The sequence below is a fragment of the Tachyglossus aculeatus genome, chromosome 1 (assembly GCF_015852505.1).
Source record: "Tachyglossus aculeatus isolate mTacAcu1 chromosome 1, mTacAcu1.pri, whole genome shotgun sequence".
NCBI classification, from domain to species: domain Eukaryota; kingdom Metazoa; phylum Chordata; class Mammalia; order Monotremata; family Tachyglossidae; genus Tachyglossus; species Tachyglossus aculeatus.
The window spans coordinates 159,109,760-159,121,227 of record NC_052066.1 but is presented as its reverse complement, the minus strand read 5'-3'; the positions used below and the strand labels follow the sequence as shown (position 1 = coordinate 159,121,227).

At 42.5% G+C, this 11,468-nt stretch overlaps 1 protein-coding gene across 2 annotated transcripts in view; it reads right to left on the bottom strand.

Annotated features, from left to right (window-relative positions):
* Positions 1–9,503: 9,503 nt before the first annotated feature.
* Positions 9,504–11,468, bottom strand: part of EFCAB11 (EF-hand calcium binding domain 11) — a 97,715-nt gene continuing 95,750 nt past the window's right edge. Inside the window, exon 7 of one of the 2 annotated variants that reach the window (XM_038747165.1) lies at positions 9,504–9,576. The gene's annotated coding sequence lies outside the window, so the exon portion shown is untranslated. The remainder of the gene's footprint in view (positions 9,577–11,468) is intronic. The other variant, XR_005451099.1, reaches the window with a different exon arrangement.

The window sequence follows — 11,468 nt, the reverse complement described above, 5'->3', positions numbered from 1 at the left end:
CAACAAAGAAAGACAATCCCTGCCCAAAATGGTTTCACAGTCTAGAAGATGTATTACAGCTGCCTTTCACTGGAAATCACCACATCCGAATTTTAAAAAGGGGCCACCACCTATATCTCTGCTAAATTCTCTTTTTTTCCAGGAGTTTGGAGTTTGGGCAGAAAGCAGAAAACTCAAGCTTTATCTACTATATTAACAGGAAAGAATCTCAACAGTGTGGATGGTACAATATGCCTACCAACCCTGTTATACTGCATTCTCTCAGGTGCATAGTACAGTGCTCTGCACACTGTGATAGTAAACACTATCATTGACAGATGACAGACTGCACTCTATAGCAGTGTGTCAGTTGTGGAAACAACAGCTCTGTAGCTGCTATCGGTGGTACCTATTAGAGAGGGTACTTACAGAAATCTTGCCAATAACTTAATCTGTAAAATCAGGATTGATGATAATAATAGTAATAATAATAATGGTATTTGTTAAGTACTTACATCCCCAACAGTATATACTAAGCACTGGGGTAGATACAAGGAATCAGGTTGGACATAGTCCCATTCCTACGTAGGGCTCACAGTCTCAAGTCCCATTTTACAATTGAGGTAACTGAGGCCCAGGGAAGTGAAGCTACTTGCCCATGGTCACAAAGCAGGCAAGTGGCAGAGCTGAGATAAGAACCTATGACCACTGCTCTATCTACTGTGCCATGAGCCCCAAGTGGGACGTGGACTGTGCCCAACCTGATCAGCTTGTATAGTGTTTCATAGAGCTTAGTACAGTGTATGGCACATAGTAGGCACTTCAACAAATACCATTACAAATAACCTAAGGGTATTTCAATCAATCAATCAATCGTATTTATTGAGCACTTACTATGTGCAGAGCACTGTACTAAGCGCTTGGGAAGTACAAATTGGCATCACATAGAGACAGTCCCTACCCAACAGTGGGCTCACAGTCTAAAAGGGGGAGACAGAGAACAGAACCAAACATACCAACAAAATAAAATAAGTAGGATAGAAATGTACAAGTAAAATAAATAAATAAATAAATAAATAAATAAATAAATAGAGTAATAAATATGTACAACCATATATACATATATACAGGTGCTGAGGGGAAGGGAAGGAGGTAAGACGGGGGGATGGAGAGGGGGACGAGGGGGAGAGGAAAGAAGGGGCTCAGTCTGGGAAGGCCTCCTGGAGGAGGTGAGCTCTCAGCAGGGCCTTGAAGGGAGGAAGAGAGCTAGCTTGGCGGATAGGCAGAGGGAGGGCATTCCAGGCCCGGGGGATGACGTGGGCCGGGGGTCGATGGCGGGACAGGCGAGAGCGAGGTACAGTGAGGAGATTAGTGGTGGAGGAGCGGAGGGTGCGGGCTGGGCAGTAGAAGGAGAGAAGGGAGGTGAGGTAGGAGGGGGCGAGGTGATGGACAGCCTTGAAGCCCAGGGTGAGGAGTTTCTGCTTGATGCGCAGATTGATCGGTAGCCATTGGAGGTTTTTGAGGAGGGGAGTAATATGTCCAGAGCGTTTCTGGACAAAGATAATCCGGGCAGCAGCATGAAGTATGGATTGAAGTGGAGAGCGACACGAGGATGGGAGATCAGAGAGAAGGCTAGTGCAGTAGTCCAGACGGGATAGGATGAGAGCTTGAATTAGCAGGGTAGCAGTTTGGATGGAGAGGAAAGGGCGGATCTTGGCAATGTTGCGGAGCTGAGACCGGCAGGTTTTGGTGACGGCTTGGATGTGAGGGGTGAATGAGAGAGCGGAGTCGAGGATGACACCAAGGTTGCGGGCTTGTGAGACGGGAAGGATGGTAGTGCCGTCAACAGAGATGGGAAAGTCAGGGATAGGACAAGGTTTGGGAGGGAAGACAAGGAGCTCAGTCTTCGACATGTTGAGCTTTAGGTGGCGGGCGGACATCCAGATGGAGATGTCCTGAAGGCAGGAGGAGATGCGAGCCTGGAGGGAGGGGGAGAGAGCAGGGGCAGAGATGTAGATCTGGGTGTCATTAGCATAGAGATGATAGTTGAAGCCGTGGGAGCGAATGAGGTCACCAAGGGAGTGAGTGTAGATTGAGAACAGAAGGGGACCAAGCACTGAACCTTGGGGAACCCCCACAGTAAGAGGATGGGAGGGGGAGGAGGAGCCTGCAAAAGAGACTGAGAAAGAACGACCGGAGAGATAAGAGGAGAACCAGGAGAGGACGGAGTCTGTGAAGCCAAGGTCAGATAACGTGTTGAGGAGAAGGGGGTGGTCCACAGTGTCAAAGGCAGCTGAGAGGTCGAGGAGGATTAGGACAGAGTATGAGCCGTTGGATTTGGCAAGCAGGAGGTCATTGGTGACCTTTGAGAGCGCAGTTTCCGTGGAATGAAGGGGACGGAAGCTAGACTGGAGGGGGTCGAGGAGAGAGTTGTTGTTGAGGAATTCTAGGCAGCGCGTGTAGACAACTCGTTCAAGGAGTTTGGAAAGGAATGGTAGGAGGGATATGGGACGATAACTAGAAGGTGAGGTGGGGTCAAGAGAGGGTTTTTTTAGGATGGGAGAGACATGGGCATGTTTGAAGGCAGAGGGGAAGGAACCAGTGGAGAGTGAGCGGTTGAAGATGGAAGTTAAGGAGGGGAGAAGGGATGAAGGGAGAAGGTATTTATCTAGCACAAGCTATTTCTTATTAGAACAACTCAGGTTCAAGTCACGAGGATGGTGGTATTGTACTTAAGCCCACTGGGGAAACCAGTTTTGAAAAACTTAGCGGCTACTGAAAAAATACATCCATAGAAACTCTCTCTGAAAGGCCTAATATGAAACTGTTGCCTTCTTCAGAATAGTTAGATTATTTGGGTTATCGTAATGAAAAAATAAAAATACCCTATATGGTCTCAGAAATATTTACTTGCACTGATTGATAGTATTTGGTAGTAACATGTATATTTTTAAAATTAAAATATCCTGAACAAACTATTAGTTCTCAGTAAAATACTGAAGGCAGGAAAATCAAAACAAATAAACTAAGCATTGACTCCAAGCATTCTACTTTCATTTTACCTTCAGTGCATGTCAATTGTGATTTTCAATATGATCCAGGCTAACACAGTTGTATAAAATGCCCCATGGTAGATGTCTCCAGAAAAATAGGGTCAAAGTATTACAAATAACAGGAAAATTGCATACCTTGGTAATTTAAATGAATAAGGTGATACACATAATCATTTTATCCAGTGTCTTAACATATGCATTGAAAATGAAAATACTTTTTCTGTCCATTAAGATGCACAATGTGCACTTCTAAACTCAATCAAATTCTTAAAAAAAGAAAAAAATTTATGTCAGACAAACAAAAATCAGTCCATTTAGAAGTTGAATCTCTGGTATGGAGAGTTTTGACAAGAAATAATGAAATTATAATGAAATTCAATTAGATGGAATTTACTGAGTGCCTGTGTCAACAGCACTGTAATTAAGCACATGGGAAAGTGCAATAAAAATAAAGACAGTGTCCCTGCCCTTGAAGAGTTTATAATCTGAAGGGAGGGAGCAAGGGAGGCATACACTGTATATTAGAGGAGACAGGAAGAAAACAGCTACAATTAGAGGTAGCATGAGTATGGAAACATGAATAATGAATAGACGAAGTACAATCATTTCTGCACCACTACATTTTCACTGTGCTTTTGGATAGATCACAGCAGCTGAATTTAAAAAGTTCTTCAAACAACATACAGCTGTCTGCATAAAGTGCAGTGTCATGTTGGAAGAAACAGGTATGTGCCTATGGGCAGTGTCGGACATGGTACGACTGCTACGGTGTCAGTTTTCTTTAATGCAAGGAACTTCAAGATTGTAACCCCCAAGGTATACAACTGACTGTCCATAAATTGATATATACATCAGTGCTAAATCTTATCTCATGCACAAGGAACCAGGTCCGATATCCGAATAAGAAAGTGTCCGGAGAACTGTGATGCACAGACTGGATCTGAAATGCTGCCTGAGTCTGGGAAGACTGTGAACAAGAGACTTAGGAAGAGCCATCTAAAGCACTGTGGCAAGGCTCCAGCCGTGAAGTAACCAGGATGTAGGCCAGGACTGAGCATGATGGAAATGGTCGAATCTCTTTAGGCTATTTTGTGGAGATTAATCACTTGGCAGTCACAAGCTCTCATGTAGGCACCGAGTGAATGGAGAAGAATAATTTAGAGTCAAGAAACACTGAGTTCTTAACTGAAGGGGCAGGATATCAATGAGATCAATTAACTGCAATGCATTTAGGGTTTATTTACAACTAAACTGCAAAGCCTCAGCCTCATCCATATTCAATCAGAGAAAACTACGATTCATCCAAGATGCTACATGAGCCAAATTCAGGGCCATGCACAGGGTGACATCATCTGAAAGGGCTGGAAATGAAGTGCAAATTTGAATATCATCTGTGTATAAGTGATAATTAAAGCATGGTGACTCAATAAATGCCAAGAGAGAAAGTAAATAAAAATGAAGAACAACAATGGTCTCGTTTGTTGTATTTGAAATAGAACAGAACCTCTTGGAATTTACCTGGATGACTAGGAGGGTGGGGAGTGAAATGTTTTGTGTTTGACCTTCACCCCAAGCAGAAAAGATAACAGTCACTTTTGATTCCAAGAGCTCTCCCAATGGGCCCCCTTTGCAGTAGGCCCCTACTACAAACTAAACATACTTCTGGGCTCCCAGACCTTACCATCTTAACTCCTTTCAAATGTGGGTTCAGAGCTGGCTTGAAAATAAAAAGCACTCTGGTTCCAATAGCCCAAGATTTCACCCAAGGGATGAAGAAATATTTTACATAACCAGCACTGTCACCATTTTCTCAGCTTCCTGAATATAATGTGGATTTCCTAAATCCCTCAGATGCACACTTAGAGAAGCAGCGTGGCCTAGAGCATGAGCCTGGAACCTGGGTTTGAATCCTGGCTCTGCTTCTTGCCTTCTGTGAGATCTCAGGCAAGTCAAATAATTTCTCTGCACCTCAATTTCCTCATCTGTAAAATTGGGATTCAACACACCCATTGTTGGGTACGGACCATCTCTATATGTTGCCAATTTATACTTCCCAAGCGCTTAGTACAGCGCTCAGCACACAGTAAGCACTCAATAAATACTATTGAATGAATTAGTTAATTAATGAATGAACACTTGTTCTCCCTCCCCCTTAGACCATGATCCCTGTACTGGAGAGAGACTATGTCCAAATTGATTTCTTGTATCTACCCCAGCATTTAGTACAGGGCATAGCACATAGTAAGCATATCGTCTCGATATGTTGCCGACTTGTACTTCCCAAGTGCTTAGTACAGTGCTCTGTGCACAGTAAGCGCTCAATAAATATGATTGAATGAATGAGCGAATAACAAACATCACAATTATTATTGCTTATGATGCAAGTCAGAATCACATGGGAATGAAGCTATTATCTGAGCTATGATAAGAGAAGTTCCCATTTTTACATAACAGAAGATGAATTTTCCCTTCATCATTGAGGGCCAACAATTGCTCCATCAACTACAGTATTTCAAGTATTTCTATTTTAAGCTATTGTGGTTTGGTTTGGAGGACAAATCTACGCAGATGCAAAGCACCATGATGGATGGGCGCATTTTGCGCTTGGGCTCACATTAATCACGCAAAATCCTTCAAGATGATCTGATAAATGAATCATTTGTAGCGGCTCTTGATTGGCTGTCTTCATAGTTTAAATTATGAGGTCACCCAATCTTCCTACCAGGGGGCAGTGCCAAGAAAGAGAGAAGTGGGACTTTCTGTGGAGTTTGGAAGGAAGAGACCCAGGTCGGCTGTGGGCACCCAGCTCAGGGGCTGTGGACTGTCCACTGGGGATATGCACACGTGTATTCTCCTCTGCTGAACCAGCAATCCTTCAGGAGACAGAAAGGCTGCTCCAGCAGAGGTATTAGAGGGCAGGGGTCTGTCTCCCCACTCATCAGCCTGGGCTCCTGAGCAGTAGCCCAGGAGAGTGGGGAAGCCCTTCTTTTCCCTCTCTTCAGAGCAGGAAAGTGACACAAACTGAAACATCTCTGGCTGGGCTCCATAGGAGGGATTGTGTCACCCCTTCAGGGTGCCTGTCCCGCCGTCGACCACCTGCCCACATCTTCCCCCTGGCCTGGAATGCCCTCCCTCTGACATATGCCAAGCTAGCTCTCTTCCTCCCTTCAAAGCCCTACTGAGAGCTCACCTCCTCCAGGAGGCCTTCCCAGACTGAGCCCCCTCCTTACTCTTCCCCTCCTCCTCCTCCCCTCCCCCCCCACCTTACCTCCTTCCCCTCCCCACAGCATCTGTATATATGTTTGTACATATTTATTAGTCTATTTATTTTACTTGTACATATTTACTACTCTATTTTATTTTGTTAATATGTTTTGTTTTGTTGTCTGTCCCCTCCCCCTAGACTGTGAGCCCGCTTTTGGGTAGGGACCGTCTCTATATGTTGCCAACTTGTACTTCCCAAGCGCTTAGTACAGTGCTCTGCACAGAGTAAGCGCTCACTAAATACGATTGAATGAATGAACGAATGAATGAACAAAGCAGCTGCTCTGGAGGGGGGCATATTTTTAGATTGTGAGTCCCCTGAGGATCAGGGACTGTGCCTGTCCAATTCCCACCCATGCTGTCTTTCCCAGAGCTTACGTTATGAGCAGGGAACGTTTCCGCCAACTCTGTTGTATGGTACTCTCCCAAAAGCGTAAAACAGTGTTCTGCACATAGAAAGCACTCAATAAACACTACTGATTGACAGATTGCAAAAAGTAAACACTTAAATACTATTACTACTATTACTAAGATGCACAAGTCTTTAGCAGGTAGGTATTTTTCACCTACCAACATCGACATTTTTATCTCCTAAAACATTTTACCTGTCCAGTCTACACTCTTTAATTCTCCAAGGCTGTACCCGATGACATTGGGATTCTGCAGGTTGAAGAAAAACACTCCTGCCAGCTGTCTGATTTCTTCCTGGCTTGTCCTAACTGCTTTCGGGCTCTTGGCCTGAGTGCCTTGCCTGTGTTAATTTGCATAGAGCAGTCCAGAACAGTTGATTCCACACCTCCTTTAGTAACCTTCTGAAGTGCTCAAATGAACTCAATCATACTTGCTATTTATGGTACTACAGGTTTGAGAATTAAGTGTCTGAGTATTCTACAGTAGTATTAATACTAATTTTTAAATCAGCATCAGAGCTACAAGTGTGGGCTGGTAGAACAAATGTACGTTTCCTGAACTGAGTCTCTTCCTATTTGGGTCATTTATTTATATGATATGCACTTCTAAACTGATTAGTGTGAATGCCAATTATAGATCTAGGCTTTTTTTCAGTTAGGCTGGGCAGCTCCCAAATCTCCCAAATCTTGATGGCTTGTAGTGCTGCTGTTAGAGAAGCAGCGTGGCTCAGTGGAAAGAGCACAGTCTTTGGAGTCAGAGGTCATGGGTTCTAATTCCGCCTCCACCACTTGTCAGCTGTGTGACTTTGGGCAAGTCACTTAACTTCTCTGTGCCTCAATTACCACATCTGTAAAAAGGGGATTAAGACTGTGAGCACCCCGTGGGACAACCTGATCACCTTGTAACATCCCCAGCGCTTAGAACAGTGCTTTGCACATTGTAAGTGCTTAATAAATGTCATTATTATTATTATTGCAATATCCATAGCGTACTTTTTTCAATCACGATATTGATAAGGCATATCTGGGTGGCCTCCGGATGAAGTCTTATATCAATGTGCACACCTAATGCAGAGAAGCAAGGATGGAAAAGATTGAGGTGGCTCTTTCCACATGGCGCACTGATCTTTCCAATGTTAATGAGAATGACGTTCCTTAAATTTTTCCCTTTTTACCCTAAATCTGTATTGAACTGAGCTTTTAACTAAATCTCCTTCTCAGTGGAAAACAGGGGATGGGGTAAAAGAATCTTTTCCTAAATGAAACATTGCAAGGCACCTTGAGTAGTGCTTTTCAGTCCTCAAAATAATGATCAGCCCCACAGTGGTGTGATTTTGTCTGCCCAGGGTAGACACTAGATTGCAGAAATAACAGTTACATACTAAATATCTTGCTACTGGGCCAAGGCCTTTGTTCCTTTTATTTTTTTTTATGTATTTGTTAAGCACTTACTATGTGCCAGGCACTGTACCAAATGCAGGGGTCGATAGAAGTTAATCAGGTAATACACAGTTCATGTTCCACATGGGGCTCAGTGACTTAATCCCCATTATACAGATGAGGTAACTGAGGCATAGAGAAGTTAAATGACTTGCCCAAGGTCACACAGAAGACATGCGGTGGGGCCGGGATTAGAACCCAGGTTCTTCTGACTCTCAGATCCATGCTCTATCCACTACGCCAGGCTGTTTCTCATCTTGAGCAGTTTGCCCCCGGACCAAAAGACAGAAGCAATGGAGGGTCTGGTACTTTTGTTCATCTAATTAGCTAAGGAAATAAGTTTGTGTGCTGCCATTTACGGTCTGATAAAAAAGGAATATCACAAAATAAAATATCTTTTTAAAGCACCAGAGAAAACCAGCACCACTCACAGCATGGAAGCAGACACGTGTTTTCCATGTATTTTCAGTTAGATTATTATTGATCCAATGTAAATCTACCAGTAATAACGGAGTCAAATGGCCTTTTTCCAAAGCACCTTTCTCAATATATTAACTGCTGTTTCTGATTAGGTCTGAAGTACACTGCACTGATGGAATAATGAACCCCTCTCTGGGACTGTGTGGGACAGGAAATTGAGCCATCAGCCTTCCCTGCTATTATTTCTGCATTTTCCTCAAGCTGTAAATCCATCAAATATGAAAAGAAGAGTATAAAGTGTATGAAGAGGGAGGAAGTGGGAGGAGTTGTTTTATTTTGCACCCCAGGGTTTGCCTACAAATGTTCAAAATGCATTCCAGAATGAAAACACCTGCCTTTGAGCTATCTAAAGAGAATTAATTCAGTCACTTCAGACTGGAAATAAAGTGCAGTCAAGTTTTTCAGCAAAGCCCAGGATTCTTGTTTTAAGATATGTTCAGCCTCTTTTGTCAGAAAGTTACTTTTGAATGAAATCTATTCTGAGAAGAGAGCTGTGGCCTGTTGAATAACCCACACTCAAACGCAAGAGGAGTTAATATAAAGATCAAGAAAATTGCATGAGACACATATCAAAACGCTTGGCAATCTCAAAAAAACAGGATTCCTGAGTCAAATGAGAAGGAGCAGAATAAAATTAAATTCTATTTTTTCACTTTGGCTGTCAATTTTATGGCACTTCATTTAAAGCTAAATCTCCAAAGAATCAATTCAAATTAGCTTTACAGTTTTCCCCAAAGACTCTGCTTTTAAAATACATCAAAATGGAGCATGTGACACAATAAGAGAATATAAAAGTCATTTTACCTAGTTTGAAGAAAAATGTCCTTTAATATGGAGACAAATATATGACCAGGCCAAAAAGAGCCTTTGAATTATTGGAAAAAATTATTAGACAAAATCCAGAGCTATATATTCATGGCATGTGACATCTCTTCAAGGACATATTTTTCCTGCAGAAAGAATGACACATGAATGAGCCAAAAATGGAGTCAACGTCACAGCACTGAGAAAAACGAGCTGCCCTGATGAAGTAGCTCAGGTGCAGGATATACCTTTTTCCAGAGAGATTTTCCTTCTCTGGGGTTATGGCTGTATTTACAACCAGAGAGTTGCTAGTCACAAGTCTATCAAATTTTTCAGAGGCATACAAAGAAGACTAATGACCCTCTGCCAGCCTATGAAACAAAGCACTTTGCCTCTATCACTAGCACATGATCCCTGCAAGGGTGAATATTGACAAAGGATTTGGACAAGTTCATTGCAGCTGTGCAAACAAGCTGATTATTAATGGAGGATGTCAAAACAGAGGTTGTCAGTGCTGCTGAAACATGGAAAAAAAATATACCGGACCTTGAAGGATGACCAAACTAAAACAAGAAGCACTGGCTCATAATTAGCAACACCATCTTCTTCTTCTGAATTATTGAAAGGTAATATCAATTACTATCAATTAGGGAAGAAGTGAGACATACTGGAAAGGACATGGGCCTGGGAGTCAGAGGACCTGGGTTCCAATTCCGCTTCCTCCACTTACCTCCTGTTTGACCTCGGGCAAATCTGAGACTCAGGTCCCTCATCTACAAAATAGGGATTCGATGTCTGAGCTCCCTCCTATTTCAGATGTGAGTCCCATATGGGCCCTGATTATCTTGTGTCTACCCCAGCATTTAGTATAGTGCTTGGCACATAGTAAACACTTGTAAACACATAGCAAAAACAAATACCATTGTTAACAATAATAATAACAATAATAATGCTCTAAAGATCTATATAATGCCACAACATGCTTTATATCATGCTTTATATCTCTCCCCCTCCCCCCAGCCCTACCTCCTTCTCCTCCCCACAGCACCTGTATGTTTGCACAGATTTATTACTCTATTTTATTTTATGTGTACACAATTACTATTCTATTTATTTTGTTAATGATGTGCATCTAGCTTTACTTCTATTTATTCTGATGACTTGACACCTGTCTACATGTTTTGTTTTGTTGTCTGTCTCCCCCTTCTAGACTGTGAGCCCGTTGTTGGGTAGGGACCATCTCTATATGTTGCCAACTTGTAGTTCCCAAGTGCTTACTACAGTGCTCTGCACACAGTAAGCGCTCAATAAATACAATTGAATGAATGAATGAATCGTTGTGCAGCAGTATAACCTGAAGGATGTTCAGACCACTTCAGCTATTTGAAACACTGCACTAAGAATTCCTTGATAGTCTCCAAACTAGTGAGCAATCAGTGGATTCAAAAGTGGCAACCACCAGTGAGATGACAATGTCAGGATTCTGGAGGATAAAGACACCTACAAAAAGCTTCATGACTACATCATGGCAGCGCTGGCAGAGCAAAGAATTCCATCTACATGGACCAACTTAACAAAGAATGTCTTCAATCAATCAATCAATCAATGGTATTTATTGAGCAGTTACTGTGGGAGAAAAACTGTACTAACTGCTTGAGAGAGTACAATGCAACAGAACATGGTCTGTTAACATGTTTCCTGCCCACAAGGACCTTATAGTCTAGAATGGATGACAGACATTAAAATAAATTACAGATATGTACATAAGTGCTCTGGGGCTGAGGGTGGGGTGAATAACAAGAGCTTTAAGGGTAGAGTTCCAATTCCCCCTCCTCCCCCTCCCCATTCCCCCACCTTACCTCCTTCCCCCCCCCCACAGCACCTGTATATATGTATATATGTTTGTATGTATTTATTACTCTATTTATTTTACTTGTACATATTTATTCTATTTATTTTGTTAATATGTTTTGTTTTGTTGTCTGTCTCCCCCTTCTAGACTGTGAGCCCGCTGTTGGGTAGGGACCATCTCTATATG